A 20,830-nucleotide genomic window follows, 5' to 3' on the forward strand; every position below is an offset into this window, starting at 1 on the left:
AATAAATGGTGATCTAGTATGGCCCAAAACTTCTTGTCTTGAAGCATCCAATCTTCATCACCTCCTTGTTAGCTTGGCATCGTCTTGAATCTTCGTTCAAATGCTAACTTAAAGTTCTAAACTTAGAAATACTTGAAAATAATAAATGACATCAAAATTTCCATGGTACGCAGACCATATTTAAAACTTTACATTCAAAGATAGAACGGTACGCAGACCGTATTTAACTATCCTAAATTGGCCATACTAGTCACTTGGAGTACCTGCATTACATAAAATATATATTCTATGCATTCACCCATTCGTGTGCTAAAACGAATGGCCCATATTTATATGCAAGTATTTACATGAATTAATTAAAATTCACGTTCACATAAACGCGTCCTAAAAGATTAATCAATTTCCAAATTATTAATCCTTAGACTTTATTCTAATTAAAATTGAATTTAATTAAAATAATGGGACCTACGAAAATAATTAAAATAATTATTTCATTTTAATTTCATTTAGTGGCTCCCACTCAAACCAATAATTATTCCGGATAATTAATTATGAAATATTAAATTAAAACTCGCGGCCCGGCCCAAGCAAATAAAATATTAAATTAAAAATCCCGTTAGCCCAAATTAATGCAAATATACGAAGCCCAACGAAATAAACAATTTTCAACGAAAAAAGTCCGATTACGTAGTTGGGCTAGGCTTGCGCCCAGCCCTATGCCTTGCGTGTGGCCCAAGAGGCGCACGAGCAAGGCTCGCACACCCCAGGCCTTCGCGCGCGCGCGTGCCCGCAGCCATCGATGCCCCTGCGCTGCGTGTTGTGCTTCGTGCGCTGGACGTCGCATGGCTCGTGCCTTGCTTTGTCGCAGCCCCTTGCAAGAAATGCCTGCCCCATCCTCGCCCAGCGCGCACGAGGCACGCAACACGCTTGCTGCTGCCCGTGTCGCTACGGCTCGGCCTTCGTGTAGCAGCCCGTATGGCTCGACGAGCCATACGTCCACCACACTCGTGTTCGTGCCTTTGGTTCGTGATACGGACCAACTCAATTAAAAATAAATTTAATTTCACGAACTTGCATTAATTTTATTTTTCAAAAAGTTACGATTTTTATTTTCGAAAAACAACGATTTTTAACGATTTAATAAACTCCAACGACAATCCAATTCCGTAAAATTATTAAATCAAGGGCTAACAATATTCAAACTTTTAAGAACGAACGAATCAACATTAAAGTTTGAACTTTTAATTAATAAAATCCGAAGCTTTAAATCGTTCTTTACATTTAAATTTCAGATTTTTAATAATTTGGTTTAAGTGCGACTAAAATTAACGAAACCATTCAAAATTTTAATACAATAATTTTTAAATATAGCCACTTACCCATGAAATTATATCCCCTTTCCCAATTAACCGAATTATTAAACCAAAATTAATTAAAATTCAATTAGGGTTTCAAATTTTACGAATTGGGGAAAGGAAAAATTAGGGTTTATACTTATCGGAAAAATCTAAAAAATAATCATAGATCAAGAATATACCCAGCAACATTGTGTCAAAATTTCAAGCAATTCCGAGTAGTTTAGGTCGACCTTTTAATTGAATTATTGTCCGACACTTTTAATTTTTAATGAAAAATTAACAAAAACGCCCAAAAAACGATACTTCGAGGCCTGTTTTTGCAATTCCGTTCTCATGGGTTGATCTTAGAAAATTCTTTTCAATGAGATTAGGGTTTTAAAACTCGAAAAAACGAATATTTTTGATTTCGGACCTGATTATTACGCAATTCATCCAATAATTCGTAAAAATTCCGAAAATTCAACAAAAACCTCAAAATTTTTGACAGATGCAAAAACAATAAAATCATGCTAATTCATGCTTTGAATACATAAGGCTCATGATACCACTGTAGGGGAACATTTAAACATAATAACATGTGCGGAAACAATCCCCAAAGCCAGGAAACATATATAAAGCACATATTAAGCAAACTTACATTCGAAGCGTGTTTTCCACAATAATCTGTCAACGAACACGAACAAAGAACTCCAATTTTTGTTCCTCTACTTGATTCACCGACACGACCAGATCTGTCTTGATTATCGTAGCTTAGACAATCGATCAAGATACTTTGCTTTTGGGAAGAACTCACTTTGGAGGCACAGAGAGAATTAGGGTTCTCTGTGTCTAGGGTTTGAGTAGTATGAATTGTGTGTTGGAAAAATACAATTGACCTATTGTATTAATGATGTAATCGGCCAAGAATAAAGAGCCTTGACCGGCCACATCACACAAGCACACGGACCACACAACCCGCGCCCAGCGACACACTACAGGCCGAAGCCCACATCGCGCGCGCCGAGCAGCTGGGCCGTGGGCCTGCTCGCTCGTCGCTGCGTTGCTTGCGCTGTTGCGTGCTCGCCCCCAATGGGCTGGCCTTGCTCGTCTTTGCTCGCGAGCTTGCTGGCTCGTTGGGCCTTGCACGCTTACGTGCTTGGCTCGACGGGCCGGCAACTCCGATGCCCTTCGTATTCGCGATTTAATATATTTCCGATATATTATTTATCGTTTCGTATACGACGAATCACCGTCGTACGATACGATTTATTCGTGTCGCCCAGCTTACGAATATTCGCGATACGATATACAATTCCGATGCAAGGTCGTATCGTATAATACGTTTCCAACTTAATTCCCGAAAAGCTATTAAATGAATTTCCGATTCATTTAATCCGGTGATCTGTTACGTGTCATTGGTGTGACCTTGTAGGTTCAGTCAAGAGTAAGCTGTGAGTTCAATATCCATTAGACCTCACTCATCGGAAGTATTGCTCTAGCTAGCTGTTCCGATCACTTGATCTCACTGAATTAATTGTTCGCAATTAATCTGAACCTTTGGTATTAGACTTAATGCACCTTGGGTGAAAGAAATATTTCCCTCAGTTCAAAGCATAAAGGGAAAGCTAGTAGAGACAAGTGGTTAGTATTCGTGAGAACTGCAGTATAGCCTACGCTATACGGTTAACTGAAATCTACATTTTTATTTCTTTCATCACCCTATAAAATTATTCACATGATTTTTTATATTGCTCACGATTAATAAAATAATCTCTAGACAAATATTTTATTACTAGGTACCTTTAATCATTCTAAATCACCTTATTCCATTGTTTTAGTTAATAATCTGTGCATTAAAACCAACTCAGATTAGTAATGTAGTCTAACGCTTGTCCCTTTCGTCGTCACGTTGAACTAGTAAGGACTACCGCGTGGGCTAATGTCGGACTGTCCTCGTATTAGTTAATGTGCCATGAACTCTCAATCTCCGCTCTGCTGGATGTACGTTGAGTAATCTCCATGACAGGGATCACAAGGGAGCCTATGGCCGTTGTGAATCAAATATGTCTACCCTTCGGTCATATCACAATAACCGAGTTTTGTCAGTTTTCTTCATTGTAGTTGTAAAACTGAATGACGACTCCTAAAGACTAGTAAAGAGAGACTAACGCCCACAGTTAGTTCCGAATTTACTTAATATGATTGCAACACCCCGAGGAAATTCGTTCGAGCAATTTTCGTCAGAAGAGCACGCTCGTCCTATTTTTCGACGCCCCCACACTACCCATGCCACATGGCATACATCTAAGTAAGACTCAATGTCCCAAGACATCTGATGAGCGTAAAAGATGAGTAAGATTTCACATGCTTCCGCTATTGGATCTATCATGTATGCTATGATTTGTACAAGGTCGGATGTTTGGTTCGCATTCAGTTCAACGAGCAGGTACCAGTCATACCCAGGAGAGGCGCATTGGACTGTTCCCAAGAATATCCTAAAGTACTTGAAAAGGACAAAGGATCAATTTCTGGTCTATGGTGGTACTGATGAGTTGATTGTTAAAAGTTATACGGATGTAAGCTTCCAAACCGACAGAGAGAACTTCAGATCACAGTCGGGTTTTGTGTTTTGCCTCAATGGCGGAGCAGTAAGATGTAAAAGTGCCAAGCAAAGCACTATGGCGGATTCTACAACTGAAGCCGACTACATTGTTGCCTCAAATGCAACAACAGAATTTGTTTGGATTCGGAAGTTCATTGAAGAACTTGAGGTTGTGCCCTCCATAAAGGGGCCAGTGGCTCTATATTGAGATATTAGTGGAGCCATTACCCAGACAAAGGAGTCTAGGAGCCACCAGAAGGTCAAAAACGTAATACGGTGATTTCACATACTTCGAGAAATCGTTGAACGAAGAGAAATCGAGATTTGCAAGGTTGGAATTGACGGCAACGTCGCGAATCCATTGACTAAACCGTTGCCACAAGTGAAGCACAACGCACAAGTAGCAACCATGGGAATCAAGCATATTGGAGAATGGATTTAATTTTTTAAGTTTGCTTTTAGAAAATTTATTAGATCTATGTATAAAACAATTGTTTTAACCATTTCATATTTTTAAAATTTTAAGTTTCATATTCATTTAATTTTGGTTTGGTATTAAATGATAGAAGTCAAAATTATTCAAAGCATTCAAGTGGGTTGTCAACATGGATTCTTTGACAAAGAAACACCAATAAATGAACTTGAATATTGAAGTCACGAAGGATCCATAATCCATGTCATTAAAAGGTTGGACGAACAATGACTAATGAAGAATAGATTGCAAGTAGATTTATAATTCAGTTTCTTGAATTAAATGAGACTTGAATGTCAAAAATCTTTTGGATAGATAATTATTGGATCTAGTATCGGATTTACCATGAGAACACTTTAAGAGATTAAATTCTTGTCATAAGTTGTTCTCATTAATGGTGATTAGAACCTTTCGTCAAAACATGAGTAAATATGATTGCTTGTTGTAGGATTAGTTCGCTTTGATGCTCGCTAAACGTCGCACCGTAAAAGGAGACTATAAAAGAAGTATTCAAGTGCATTATGAATCAAATTAAGTATTCATATATTACAAGATTGGATTCTCCTCCTATTTTTTATAGGATATGGTGTTGTTTTGTAACAAGGCCTCTTGGAGATTTAGATAATGTGAAAATGCATGGCCGTGATCATAATAGTTAAGGCTTAACCTTCGGTAAAAGTTTTACAGTTGAACTCAGTAATCGGAGAAACACTTATAGACCTAATAAGGATGGTTTAGATCTTACTTTATATCCAACAAGTAATAGTAACCAACAAAGGAATGCAAATGCACACTTTTCTATAGGACAAGTGGGATACTGAAAGAAATGTGTCCTTCACCCAGTTTGGATTAGTCTAATACCAAGGTTCAGATTAATTACGTATAATTAATTCAGTAAGATCAAGTGATCGGAACAGCTAACTGGAGCAATATTAGGCTCCCATCTTAATCTTGATTGAACCTAAAAGGTCACACCAATGACATAAAACACATTTCCAGATTAAAGGAATCGAAAATTCATTTAATGTCATTTCGGGAAATTAGTTAGGAAAACATAATTATACTATGAGACGTTGAATCGTAAATCGTATATCGTATTGTATATATTCGTAAGCTAGGCGAAACGAAAAATTGTATCGTATGATGTTGTATCGTATTGTACTATACAACAAATAAATTGTCGAAAGATAATTTAGACGCAAGACGAAGTGCAACCTACGAGCCGAGTGCACCAGGAACTCGAGGCCCATGGGCGCAACTGCATAGCAACGAGCAAGCAAGCAACACAACAGCACGGAAAGCCCATCGATGGCCTGTTGCGTGTGTGCTTGTGCAAGAAGGCCAAAGGCAACGAGGCAGCAGCAGAAGTGCTGGTCAAAGCGCGGCCCACGGCCCAGCGTGCTGTGCTCACCTCCGTGTGGGCTTGGTGGCCGGTCATCTTGGTCGGTTGGTGTAGGGGGGGTTTTTTTGTATCATTGCCTTGCAGTGGTTTTCGTATTTCGTATAGCTTGTACATTGAATTTTGCATGTAAGTTATGAGAGCTTGATGAATCTTGTTTAAGACTCACCAAAGTCCCTAACTTGTTCAATTTCTCAAATGTGTGATGAACTAGATTTGACTTGATCTTTTTAATCCCACCCCTAAAAGGGGATCCAAATTTTTAGTTCACACAAGTGATGTAATTTAATTTTGAACATAGAAAATCAAAGCTCAAAATAGGAAAGTGCGCAAAATACCCCTATGGCTTTCGAAATTTTGAACCTTGATGGAGTCGCCACCAAACAATATTTAAGGGTCCGGTTTGGAAGTCCCAAAGTTGACTCTTTTGGATCACGCATTGAATCTTAAAACAGAACGGGTGAGATTCGTGTACGGGAACGAAGTGCTTATTTTGGTAGGCTTTAGAAACACATTCAAATACAAGACAAGGATTGTTTTGAGAAATCCTAATCTTGGAACTAGGTTGGTTGAATCATGCATTTTAGAACATTGTATTTGCTACCTGTACGTAGTCACTTTGCGTTAAAGTTGATTTAAGGAACCTAAGGCCGGTTTGTCAAAAAATTACCTTTGTTAAGCGTGATGTAACCTTTTGTATTTTGTTGTATTTAGCATGTTGGGTGATGAAAGCAATAAAAACGTAAAGCATCATCACAAATGGGAATTATTGAAATGCGTAAAACACCGTTTAGGTGCAAACCACGTCACCTTGAAAAAGGTGAGTAATGGGTGCGGAATTGAAATTGCAAGCATAGGAATTAAAAGTGCGATATTGAAAGTGCGATACTGAAATTGCGGTATTAAAAGTGCGGTATTGAAAGTGAGATATTGAAATGACGGTATTGAAAGTGCGGTATTGAAATTGCGATATTGAAATGACGACATTGAAATGACGATATTGAAATTTTATTGTATTTGAAATCCGAACGCCAAGCAACTACTTAATAATAAGTGTGCCCGACACGGAATCAATTCTCTAAAAATCTGAACTTTAGACGAGTTGCTCATCTAAAATCATCATTGATTTTGAATATTAAAATAGAACTTGAAATAGAACTTGAACTTGAACTTGAATATTAAATTTAGGAGGATTGGTTCTTAAAGATCGATTAAGGTTTTCATGTTTAAAGGCTTCACCTTTAATATGCTCCATATTTGAAATTGATTCTAGTTTAAAGAGAATTTGATCTCATTTAAACATCATTGAATATTGAAAGTAGAACTTGTATGTTGAACATAGAGAGTTGGATGTTCATATGTTATAGTTTTCAAAAGGGTTTGCACTTTTCCAAACATCCTTGAACTTTTGAAAAGGTTTGTATTATGTAAAATTGTATGATGATTGTTGTAAAAGGGAAACCTTTCAAGTATGAAAGTTCCTCATTTTACTAATCGTTTTCGAAAATAAAGCTTGAAACTTGCATGTTGATATTGAAAATCTGCTTAGAAAATCATTTGAGAGGAAGTTCAAGACTGAAATCCTCCTAAAGATTGCACTTTTGAACAATTTTCCTAGTTTATCATGAGTGTGCACTTAAATGAAAACATCATAGGAATTGAATCTTGAATTTAGAAAGGCAGAAAAATAGAGTAATGCATGATAATTTGATTAGGGACTCGGATTTACCTAGTTAAGGTTAGGTTAGATTTCCGATTTGTACTCTCAATTGCTTAGATATTTATAAATTTTGTAGGAAATTTGAGGATTGAATTTCGTAATTGAGAAGAAAAATTCGTATTACGATACTATGTTGAAAATATTCTTCTCCATTTGGTTTAAAATGAAGGGTTTAAATAGGGGATTATCCGGCTAAATGCCAAACCACTCCAGCAGATTCGCAAGAGCTGCGCCAGGCGCTGCTGACGTGTCCCAAATGCCGCCCAAAAAGGACGATGACGCCGTTCTTTCTTCGTACCGGGGTGTTGTACCTTTGTATGAGATTTGGATTGTAGTGATTTTATTGTGGATTAAGGAAAGGTTTGCGACTAAAAACCCACCTTTTGAGTTCGGGATTCGTATTTGGACTCGGTTTTACGGCATGGGGCCAGGCATGCTCGGTTTTGTGGGTCGTCGCTCGATTTCGGATTTCATACTGGCATTTTGATTGGAAATGGCCTTGTAAAACCAATGGAGAGGTCCATTGGGTGAGATTGTATTTGGGTTTTTAACTTGAATTTCGGACATTGAATTTTGCACTGAGTTTTGAAATGGGAACAGGCTCGGGAATTGGACTTTGGATTTTGGATTTTGGAATACATCTTAGCAATTGGGACTTCTGCACAGAGGTTTTCCAACCACCTGACAAGAGTAATAGTATTCTTCATCATCCCATTAGGGGAGACACGAATTAGGTGTCTACAGAAGCCCCCACTTTGACTGAGCGTTCGGTTAGGAAAGAGAAAGTCAAAGTTTTCGAATCGGGACGGAGAATGGTCAAGATGTTCTGCAATCAATAATATTCTTTTTACACCGGTACTTGCACAAGACAAGTGTTAGAAAAAAAGGATAGAGTCTACCTCTGTGCGGCTTGACGACTCTGATTTTTGTATTGTATTGCTTTTCCACCTTTGACTCGGAGCTTGGAATCTAAATTTTTGAATTTTGGATTTTTGGATACCCAGAGTGAATCCACTGGGTTTGTACTTGCTTGAAATGTCATTCGAGGCATGAACCACTGGGGAAAATGCCCACTGGGGAGAAGAGTTTTTTAATGACTCTTGGATTTTGAATTTCTTTGACTTTCCCGGAACTTGGGTCCGCCGTATTTATCGGAAAGGAGCTTGATTCAACATTTGATGCCTGGTGCAGAAAATTGTAGCAGCAAAGTACGTATAATCAGCATAAGGATCGCGCTAAGATTCCACGTGCGCTGACAGCTAGGGCCGGCGCCTAGCGCGCTGCCACCGCCTTGCGCAGGGGCTATGCATATATACCCCCTCCGCGTGCTCTTGGTCGAGCACATTCTATTTTTCTTGATTCCTTCTCTCAATGTTCGAGTATTTCTCTCCCTTTGACCTTGTGGTTTTTGCATTTCCTTTACACTTGTCCATGTAAGAATTTCAAGTTTTGCTTTTGAAAATACCTTAGGGTTGCATGTAGGATAATTTGTTGGACTTGAAATGTTCTTGTATTGTTGATGTTGTATTTGTTTCTTGAAAATGTCGAATTTTGTGGAAATGCTGGCATGTTGAAACGTAGATAATAGTAGGCTTCTTGTTCTTTGCATGGAAATTGTTTGATAGCCATATCGAACTTGAACTTTTGGAACTTTGTATAATGCACAGTTGAACATTGTACTTGAATTTTTATATTTAGAACTTTGTAGATGATGACCTCACTGGGGATTTTGAGGGTCTTGTATAGGAATAGGCTTGGATAAGCGTCGGTGTAGAAATTGAATACCTGCTTTGGCATGGATAGCCTAGGCGTTGGTGTAGAACTTGAATACGTGCTTCGGAATGGATAGCATAGGCATTGGTGTAGGACTTGAATACCTGCTTCAGCATGGATAGCCTAAGCGTTGGTGTATGACTTGAATAGTATCTTGAAATAGGAGTCCCTGGCTAAGATTGTATTGCAACTGGGGATGTTTTGGGTTTATCGAATTTTGTACGGGCTAGTATGAGATAGCCCCCAGATTTGGATGTAGACTTTGTATTTGAATGCTTCTAGTATGCCTCACCATACTCGGAGGAAGCTGGTTGAGTGCTCGAGCAGTCGAGCAGCTATGGAGGATGCTTCCGACAATGAGGCTGTTGAGATGGAGGCGCTTCCTTCAAGAATGACCCCTCAAGGAAGGCCTACTTTCGATGGTCGTGGTTGGCGGCCGTCAGAGCTTGTATTCCATCCGAGATATCATTTGTCTTAGCGGACACGTACCGGCGTGGTATGCCTTGTACCCTACCTTTGATTTTGTAATTTTAAGTTGTATCCATTTGTACTGACTTGCCCCTTTTGCAGACCGATAGGACGGTGATTCAGGTGTTTTAGTCGAGGGAGGACCTCTTGCATGCTTTTTAGACCATTCATGATGATAAGGAGGCCCGAGGCATTTGAGCGCGGACCAGCTTTGCCACCTTTTGGGAGGCGCTCAAAGCTTTTGAGGGAATGATGGGCGTCAAAGCCTGGACACAGGATCTCTTGGAGTGGTAGTGAGACACCACTTACAAGTTGCACATGTGTTGGGGGGAGATTACTTTCACTCCCTTCGAGTTTTCCATGATCACTAGCCTCCCGTTTCCAGAGAGGGAGATTGCTTTTGACTCCAGATTGATATGGAGATCTGTTGGCGCCAGGGATTTGACAGGCCCTGTCGTAGATTTGATTTTTGATAGCGACATCGCTGCTTCAATGATCGTGATATTGATGGGTATTGGCATGGCTGGCACCACTCCTAGAAGACCCTATGTTGGTGATTTTAGATGCATGGGGTTTGGATGATGCTCCTAGTGTTAGGTTTCCTAGTTGGAGGCTAATGGTTTTGACAAATAGCATGTTGTCACACTAGCATGAATATGAATGCGACATGCTCTCAACCTAAGGTCGGTCTAAGTTTTGTATGATGCAAGTGGTCGGCTTAGGAGGCAAAAGGGTCCTTCACTAACAGACGGATCCGGAAAAAACTGTTTCACATCCACCTAAGAGAAGTGTTTGTTGGTAGACGACCTCCATGCAAGATGTCAGGAACATCAAGAAAATGTCAAGGTTCGGTGGGCTCGGAAGTGGTCAAACACTTTGATCAGGAACCGTATGGAGAATGACCACTCCTTTACCGCCGGGGCTAGCCCGAATGTAGAACACATTCATGTTGGGCAAGGTAGAAATTCGTTTTGCGCAAATAGTATTTTCGAAAACATGCATGATATGCTTAAAACACAATCATATTTGAAAATTGTACTTGAAAAGCTTGCCCTTCGACGTTCATTCTCGAAGTTTGGGAGTGCCCTTTCGAATTTCAAAATTTCTGAGCTAAACTCCCACTCGAGTGTTTGGGCAGAAATAGACAACCAGCCACTGGAAGCCAGTGTGCTGAGGGCAGGAGGCAGCGCCAGACGTAGGCACAGCGCCCAACGCTACTGCTGGCACGTACTCAACACTTGAGCACAGCAGTGGCAGATTGCTCATAAGGTGCTCGTATACTAGAATTGAAATTTAACCCCAGCGAGTCGCCAAATTGTAGTGTTTTTTTTTTGTATTTGTCCCTACAGCTTTTGAAATTTTGAAATTTGAAGGAGTAGCCACCAAACAAGTTTAAGGGTCTAGTTTGGAAAGACTTTAGTATGAATCTTTTTGGATAAGGCATTGAATCTTGAAACCGAATGTGTGAGATTCGGGTACCGGAACGAACCGCTTTTTTTTTGGAAAGCTTTAAAAGTATATTAAAATACAAGACAAGGATCATTTTCGTGAAATCCTATTCATGACACTAGGTTGGTTGAATCATGCATTTTAGAACATTGTATTTGCTATTTGTACGTGGTCACTTTGCTTTAAAGTTGATTAAGGGAACCTAAGGCCGGTTTGTCCAAAAATTATCTTTGTTAAGCGTGATGTAACCTTTTGTATATTGTTGTATTTAGCATGTTAGGTGATGAAAGCAATAAACATGTAAAGCATCATCACAAATAGTAGGAATTATCGAAATGTGTACAAAACTACATCACCTTAAAAAAGGCGAGTAAAGAGTGCGGAATTGAAATTGCAAACATAGGAAATAATGGTGCGATATTTAAAGTGCGTTATTGAAAATGCGATATTGAAAGTGCGATATTAAAAGTGCGATATTGAAATGTGATATTGAAAGTGCGATATTGAAAGTGCGATATTGAAATGTGATATTGAAATGACAATATTTAAATGACGATATTGATATTGTATTATTGTATTTGAAATCCGAATGCCAAAAAACTACTTAATAATAAGTGTGTCCGACACGGATTCAATTCTCTAAAAATCTTAAATTTAGATGAGTTTCTCATCATAAAGCATCATTGATTTTAATTATTGAAATAGAACTTGAATATTGAACTTGAATATTGAAATTAGGAGGCTTGGTTCTAAAGATTAGACCTTTACATGTTTAAAAGGCTTCACCTTTAATATTCTCCATGATTTGAAATTGATTCTAGTTTAAAGAGAAGTTGATCTCACTTAAACATCATTGAATATTGAAAGTACAACTTGTATTTGAACATAGAAAGTTGAATGTTCATGTGTTCTAGTTTGGAAGAGGGTTTGCACCTTTCCAAACATCCATGAACTTTTGAAAAGATTGGTATTTTCTAAATTTGTATGATGATTATTGTAAAGGGGAAACCTTTCAAGTATGAAAGCTCCCTACTTTACTAATTGTTTTTGAAAATAAAGCTTGAATCTTGCATATTGATATTGAAAATGTGCTTAGAAAATCATTTAGGAGGAATTCCAAGAGTGGAATCCTCCCAAAGATTGCACTTTTAATTTGAACACTTTTCCTAGTTTATAATGAGTGTGCCTCTCAAATGAAAACATCATAGTAATTGAATATTGAATTTAGAAAGGTAGAAAAGTAAATAATATCATGATAATTTTATTAGGGATCCGGATTTACCTATTTAGGATTAGGTTAGTTTTCCGAATCGTACTCCCAATTGCTTTGATATTTTAAAAAATTTGTAGGAAAATTGTAGATTGAAGATTGGATTTTGTTTTGGAATATGAGAGGAAAAACCAGTGTTACGACGTTGTATTTTGTTGTTCCCCCCTCATTCGGGTGAAAATTAGGGGTTTAAATAGAAAATTATGCGGCTACATGCCAAGCCACGTCAGCGTCCAGCGCCTTGTAGCGTCTGGAGCAGGTGACGTGTCTCAGGTCCTGTCAAACAAGGACGATGACGCCGTTCGTTTCTTTTGTATTGTAGCTTTGTAGCTTTGTACCTTGTACGAATTTGGCACGTAGCTTTGCTTGAAGGTTAAGGCATTTTGCGACTAAAAACACCCCTTTTTTTATACTCGGGTTTTGTACTTTGGACTCGGTTTTACGGGACGGGGACCGACATGCTCGGTTTTATGGGTCGGCGCCCGATTTTTTATTGCTTAATGGATTTCGACTGGAAACGGCCTTGTAAAACCAATGGAGAGGCCCACTGGGTGAGATTGTGTTTGGGTTTTGAATTTGATTTTTGGAAATTGAATTTTGTACCGAGTTCCGGAATGTGAACGGGCTCGGGAACTGGAATTTGGAATTTGGATTTTGGATTTTGGAATATGTCTTAGCAATTGGGACTTCAGTGTGGTGCTGTACCAACCACCTAGCAAGGATAATGGTTTAGTCATCATCCCATTAGGGGAGACACAAATTAGGTGTCTACAACTTGTCATGGAGTTTTTCGGGGATAAATGGTTTTAAAATGCAAGTTTTAGTGACTTAGCCAAATTGTTAAATTTTAGGTTTTCTTGAATAAGGGTTTAAGATTAGCCAAATTAATAAATTTTAGGTTTTGTGGAATAAGGTTTTATGATTACTTATGAACAACCAATCCAATTAATAAACATAATAAAAATTACAAACAAACACTAGGAAAAGTCACAATTAATTATTAATTTATTAGCAATCATAATTAATTTTTAATGCTCGGTTTATTCAAAATTTAATAATCTCATAACATAAAAACCCTCGAAAGAACCACTTTCCGAGCCAAATTTCGGATTTTTCGGGCAGACCCTAAAATTGGTTTTTGGATCTTTTTTAGAATGTTGTTTCTACCTAGAAAACACCAAGGAATCGATATCCGACGATTTTCTAAAATCCTGCAGTTTTTCTACGAACTCATCCAATAATCTGATTTTAAACTTCGAAATTAAAACCATTCATTCCAACATATTAATTCAAGAAAATCAATAAATCATACTTAAAACACGTAGCTCATAATACCGCATTTTGAGATTTATGCTAAACTAATTAACAAATCGAAAAAACAATCCCGAAACCAAGATCGGTGTAAAAGTATGAATTAAACGTAGCATACATTCGATGTGTGTACTCCCACTAGCCGTACAAACACGAACAAGAGTTCCACGTGTAAATCTTCTCTAATAGTCCATCGATACGTTCTGATCCGCCTTGATTCCGTTAGCTTAGAAATTTCTCAAGGTTTTTAGCTATAGAGGAAATATTTACACTTAGGGTTTTTCTCTCACCCGAGACGAAACACTAATTAGGGTTGTGTGTGAATTAGGTCTAGTGTTAGGAAAACATATTAGGATTAAGCTAATAAACCTAGGCACAAATCAAGGAGTGACCGACCAAAGGCTTAATGCCTTGACCGGCCACGCCAGCCCAACAGCACGCACTAGCGCGCACAGCCGTTGGGCCTGCAGGCCTTGGGTCGTGCTTGGCTAGTGCGTTGTTGTAGCGCCCATAGGCCTAGCACGCTTGTGTGCTTGGCTCGTGGGCTGCAGCATTTTCTCGTAGCCTTCATATGCATGCTCATGGCCTTATTACCATTATTTATCGTATAGAACTTGACGATACAATGTTGTACGATGCGATTTTTGGTGCCGCCCAGCCATGAAATACGCAATACGATATACGATTACAGTCCAACAACATATCGTACGTTGAATTTTTTCCGTACTAAATTTTCGATTACCCATTAAATGAATTAATCTCCAGTTCATTTAATCCGGAGAACAGTTATGTAGCATTGGTATGACCTTGTAGTTTCACTCAAAGTAAGTTATGAGTCTAATAAGGATTAAAACTCACTGATTGGAAGCATTGCTCCAACTAGGTTTTCTGATCGCTTGATCTCGCAGAATTAATTATTCCGATGATTTTGAACCTTTGTATTAGACCAATGCACCTTTGGTGAAGGACACATTGCTTTCTTTGTGAACTTATAAGGATTACTAGGCCGGTTATCGTACTTTATATTTAAAGAGACATTAAGAAACAAAGGAATAGAAATGCACATTGTCTAAAAGGACAAGTGGGATATTGAAGGATATGTTTCCTTCATCCATAGTGATTTTAATATAATACATGGTGAAGATTAATTAACATAGATAATTAATTCAATAAGATCAAGTGATCGGGATGTCTAGCTGGAGGAGCCTTTCGATGTAGTAAGATCAATTGCTAACCTAACAACTTACTCTTGACTGAACCCACAAGGTCACAAATAAAATACAAAATTCGGTAGCCCAAATAGTCGGTAAAAGGATTAAATAAATCTAAGAGTTTGACGTGACCCTTAGACGGACCACTTCCATGTGCATGCTAGAACCAATGGGCCAAAGGCCTTGTTACATGGTTAGAGCATCACTGGAGCAAGGTCATGATTCTTAGGCGTTTCCGCAAGCGCGCATGCAACTGCTTAGCCACTGGCTCACGAGATACAATTGCCTGATTTCCATCATTGAGCGAGGCAGCAAGCTCGCGCGCACAACAAACAACTCAGCCAGTGTGCAACCGTTGTGCGGCATCATTGGCCCATTTTGCAGCAAGCCATGCAGCATGCATCCCCTTGTGGAATGGAAATCACGAGCCACGTGCTTGTGCGTGCAGGTGTCCTGTAGGAAATGATACCGTAAAATCTGAAAATGATAATAAAATGTGGGCCGAATATTTGATGTATGTAAAGCTGTGACGTGTTATAAAACACTGTCTTAGAAGCAAAATTCGCCCCGACTATGGTGCAATCGGAAATGGCGTTGCCCCCCAAGATTTAACACAGCGTTCCTCCAAAATGTGCACTCAACTAAGGAGGAATTTGGAACTAATAATAATGCTCAGAATTTAGATGAAGAGAAGAGAAAGAGAGTTCGAATTTTTGGTGTGTTTGAAATGATCCCAAAACCTGATTTATATAGCAACAACATTTCGTAATCGAAAATCACGTTTTAATGACATAATTAAAACATTTAAAACGAAGATCGGAATTTAAATGGGAGATTAAAACGTAGGCAAGAATCATGGAACCATTTAACGTAAATCAAGCGGCGGTTACGATTCTGTCATTAAGGCTATGGAGTGAGCTACGTAACTGAACGGTCTCATAATAACTGGACCGTCAGTTACGTCTTGGCCCAAAAAGTAGGCCCACCACACCACACCGCGCACGTGCCACGAACAGGAATTGAACCGGCCGGACGGGCGACGGCGGCGCGCATGGGGATGCCCCCTTCTAGCCCAAACCACTAGGGGAAGTACTTCAAAGTATAAACATTACTTCCCTATATTTAAACAAAAGGAAAAGTTCATTTTCTTTCCATGTGGGACAAAGCCCTTTTCTTTAAATACTCCACTTGAAATGCCTACTTTTCATTTCTACCAATGTGGGACATTTTCACAAAATGGTAAAACTCCTATCTTTGCATTTATTCTAACGATCCCCCCACAAATGCAAAGACCCATTTGAAAAAATAAGAAAAATAATTCTGAGCATTTTAATGGAAGGTTTGATACTTAAATGTTGGTGTCTTTCGACTGAACCAACACATAGTGAAGAAGGCAATTTCTTTATTGAGAAAGTGAACAAATCTGGAACTACCCCAACTAAGAAATAAAACACAATAACACATACCATACCTTAGATTATTATGAGTTCCGCGATAGCCAATCAACAAGGGCCATTATACTTGGGATGCTCATGTGTGCTCTAGAAAAACTTGCCCAAGTTTTCCATAGAAGGTGGTCAAACCTTCACACTCAAGTAGGTGATTTCATCAAGTCTATCACATAGACCGCCCATATCCTGGGATATGAAATCATTAAGAGCTACCGCTCAACCTCTCAACACACAAGCGGTGAACTCATCAAGTCCTTCTCATTAGGACCACTCAAATCCTGGGATATGAGTTTCATTAAAAGGCAAAAAAGGCTTAATCTCGTAAAAAAAATATACAAGTGATATGCGCGTTTTATATATTGTTTTCACCCCCCGTGCCTTAGTACTTTTATGCGTCAAATGAGCTCCTAGGTGCCTTAGTACTTTTATGCGTCAAATGACTTTTGTCGACTTACGGGAGCCCTAGATGTTCATGATCGAGCCCCGGAGGTTAGACTCGGTGTTGTGGACGAAGGGAGGATCACTTAGCCCTCCGCCCGGTGGATTGACCCTCGCCCATCGGGCGAGCAAGCAGAGGATCAGGTCGTCAGAGGGCGCCCGACGGGCGGAGTCTCGCCCGGTGCCCACCGGGCGCCCATCAGAAGCAGCAGCAGCAGCAGAAATCACCCTCCGCCCGACGGGCGAGAGCCGCCCGACCGGGCGCGCGGAGAAGATTTCCAGAAGTCTCCCTCCGCCCGGCGGGCAGACCTGCGCCCGACGGGCGGGTTACGAGCTGGTCGCCCGACGGGCGGGAGGCCGCCCGACCGGCGACGACAACCTAGGAGCGTTTTGTGCGCGCGGTTTACTTAGTTTTTCCGGTTTTTTCTTAATGCTTTTTGGGCTAAACTATAAATATAGCCTTTGTTAATTTAGTGGAGGACATTATTATCTCATATTCAAGTATTAAACACTTAGTTTTTCTCTCTAATTTGTTCTAAACACTTAGTTTATTTTCAATCAAAAATTCAAGCTTTCATTTGCCATTGTTCTTTAATTAGGTATTATTCTTTATTTCAATTCTTTGTTTAAGCTTTAATTATGTTTTCAATCATGCCAATTGCTTTGTTTATTGTTAATATGCTTGAGTAGTCTAATTTCTAGGGTTTGGGAATCCATGAATAATATGAAGGGACATTGAATAATTGTGATTGTTGGCATTGTAATTAATTCCTATTGATTGGTTATTATTACTATACAATTAGATATGCGCAGGTTTAATTGTGGTAGTTTGGCAATATCAAGTTAAGATTCGAGAGATGCAATTTGATGTTTAGGCTTGTGTCAATAGGTGGAATTAGGATTAATACGTAGCGAGAGCCCGTTAATTCTAAGTCTATGATTAGTATCGATTCGAGAGAGCATGCTAGTCTAATTAATTGCTTTGTTGATTATTGTGATCATTTATCGTCCTAGATTGTTATTCGTTGGTGAACCTATGCCCTAGATCCTTTAATTCCTGAATTCTTAATTGTTTAATTATCGTTCGTAGTCTTAGCATACAAACCAACCAATTCTTGTTTCCCAATAGTCTAGTTTAGTTGATTAATAGTAGAAAGAACATTGTTTCCCTGTGGATTCGATCCTGACTTCCCTTGCTACCTAGCTGGTGGACCTTAGGTTATTTTTGATTAGGTAATACGACTTTAGCCTGTCAAAATTTGGCGCCGTTGCCGGGGAGACGGTTTTATTTTCTGTTGTTGATTGCTTATCCTAGATTATTGTTTGTTACTACTCAAGGAACTCACGTTCCTTGAGACTAGATCTCACATTGTTTTGTTAGTCTTTGTCTATGCCCAGGACCGTAGGTACTAGTAATCTTACTCCATTCGATCCTGAGCCCGAAAGAACCTTTCGTAGACGAAGAACTTTCATTGCACAGTGTGGGAATTACTCTGATTCTGATCATAATATTGGCGATCTTTTTCCTTCAGATACAGATTCAGTTTCAGAGATAGAGATGGGTGACGAAAACCTGATACCGCCACCTACCCCACGGCTTACAGACTATTCTAAGCCAAGTCCGTCCGTGCTACCAAAGGCGATCATGCCTTCTATTGCAGCTGAGACCTTCAAGATTGAGCCTGCATTGATTAACATGATCGAGAGACGCCAGTACGGTGGGGAACCAGGTGAAGATCCGAATCTTCACATTCAGTCCTTTATCCAATATTGCTCCACCATCAAGCAAAAGGGATTGACTCCGGAGCAGACTATGGAGATACTTTTCCCGTTCTCTTTGAGTGGGAAATCTAAACTGTGGATTAATGGGTTGAATCGGGCGGCTTTGAAAATCAATAATTGGGAATCCTTGGCTCTTGCTTTTTATGTTAAATATTTTCCACCTGAGAAAACGGCTCGTCTGAGGGGTCAGATATTAGGTATCTCACAACAAGCGGATGAGAGTTTGTTCGAGGTCTGGGAGAGATTCAAGGATTTGCAAAGAGAATGCCCGCACCATGGTTTGGAAGATTGGTTCTTGATTCAGCAGTTTTATAATGGTCTGGGTAATGAGTCTAGATGTTTGTTGGATTCAGCTGCCAGTGGGAGGTTCATGCAACTTGAGGTGCCTAGAGCTATGGAGGTGATTGAGGAGATAGCCATTCACAATGCCCAGTATGGAAATCCTAGAGGTCTATCTAACAGGGGTGGTAAGCATGATTTAAATTCTATTGAACAATTAACTGCCCAATTGACTGCTTTACACTATAAGTTTGATAATATGCAAGCAGCCAATACTCAATCTGTCCAACCTGCTAGTGTAGCTGCTATGAGTGCCCAACCTGCTACTGTTTGCGAAAGTTGTGGAATGTCTGGTCATTATGCACCGGAATGTAGGAGCTCTGTTGAACAATGTCACGTATTTCAATCCTACAAACAAAATAACCCATTCTCCAACTCTTACAATGAGGGCTACAAAAATAACCCTCTACTATCCTACAGGAGCAACAATATCCAGAACCCTCACCAAGTCCAACATCCACCACAACAACCATACCAACCCTACCAACCACGGAACAACTACAACCAACAGTCTAGTGGACCACCTGGGTTCCCTAGACAACACACATCACCTCCACCACCACCACCTCAAACCACACAGCCTGGCCCTATGCTAGTAGAGATGAGAAACATGATGCTACAAATGCGAAAATCTCTAAGTGAAAAGGATGCAAAAATCGATGCTCTTACTGCCCATAACAAGATCACTGATACACAGTTGGCACAGATGGCTACTACTATTGCAGGGAGGCCACCGGGCCAACTTCCTTCACAGCCCAAAAATAGGGAGACTGCTAATGCAATTACATTGAGGAGTGGTAGGGATTATGACTGCTATGTCGGTTGAGGTTGATTCTGGGGTGTCTGCTAGTGATCTGGTCAGTGAGGAAATCCCGAAGATAGTTATGGATGGAAAGGAAGCTGAAAAGGTAATCAATGAGAACGAGGCTACAACTGAGGTTAAGAAGGGGGCGGATATTCAAGTACCACCTATTGCACTCCCCTTCCCAAACCGACAACTCAAGAATAAGCTGGACAAGCAGTTTGGCAGATTCTTGGAGGTGGTCAAAAATTTGCAGGTAACGGTTCCTTTTACTGAATTAATTTTACAGGTTCCTACTTATGCTAAATTCATGAAAGACATTTTGACCAGGAAACGTGCTTTTTGTGAGGTAGAGACTGTAGCTTTCACTGAGGAATGTAGTTCTTATTTGCAAAACAAGTCTCCACCTAAACTTAAGGACCCCGGGAGTTTTTCCATCCCATGTAACATTGGCACCGTCTTTATTGATAAAGCTTTATGTGATCTAGGTGCTAGTGTGTCTGTCATGCCTTTGTCTGTCTGTACTAAACTGAATATGGGTGAGCTTAAGGTTACCAATATCACTCTGCAAATGGCCGACCGTTCTGTCAAATACCCCTTAGGTGTTTTAGAGGACGTCCCTGTTAGAGTAGGTAAATTCTATATACCTGTACACTTTGTAGTATTAGACATGCAGGAGGATTCTCAAATTCCCATAATCTTAGGTAGACTTGAATAATTGTGATTGTTGGCATTGTAATTAATTCCTATTGATTGGTTATTATTACTATACAATTAGATTTACGCAGGTTTAATTGTGGTAGTTTGGCAATATCAAGTTAAGATTCGAGAGATGCAATTTGATGTTTAGGCTTGTGTTAATAGGTGGAATTAGGATTAATACGTAACGAGAGCCCGTTAATTCTAAGTCTATGATTAGTATCGATTCGAGAGAGCATGCTAGTCTAATTAATTGCTTTGTTGATTATTGTGATCATTTATCGTCCTAGATTGTTATTCGTTGGTG

General features: G+C 39.5%; 1 non-coding gene across 1 annotated transcript; it reads right to left on the reverse strand.

Annotated features, from left to right (window-relative positions):
• Positions 1–18,858: 18,858 nt before the first annotated feature.
• On the reverse strand, positions 18,859–18,965 carry LOC130462354 (small nucleolar RNA R71). The gene has a single exon (XR_008922449.1). It is a non-coding gene; the product is annotated as a small nucleolar RNA R71 (small nucleolar RNA).
• Positions 18,966–20,830: the final 1,865 nt, after the last annotated feature.

This window comes from Spinacia oleracea, chromosome 5 (genome assembly GCF_020520425.1).
Source record: "Spinacia oleracea cultivar Varoflay chromosome 5, BTI_SOV_V1, whole genome shotgun sequence".
In the NCBI taxonomy this organism is placed as follows: Eukaryota; Viridiplantae; Streptophyta; class Magnoliopsida; order Caryophyllales; family Amaranthaceae; genus Spinacia; species Spinacia oleracea.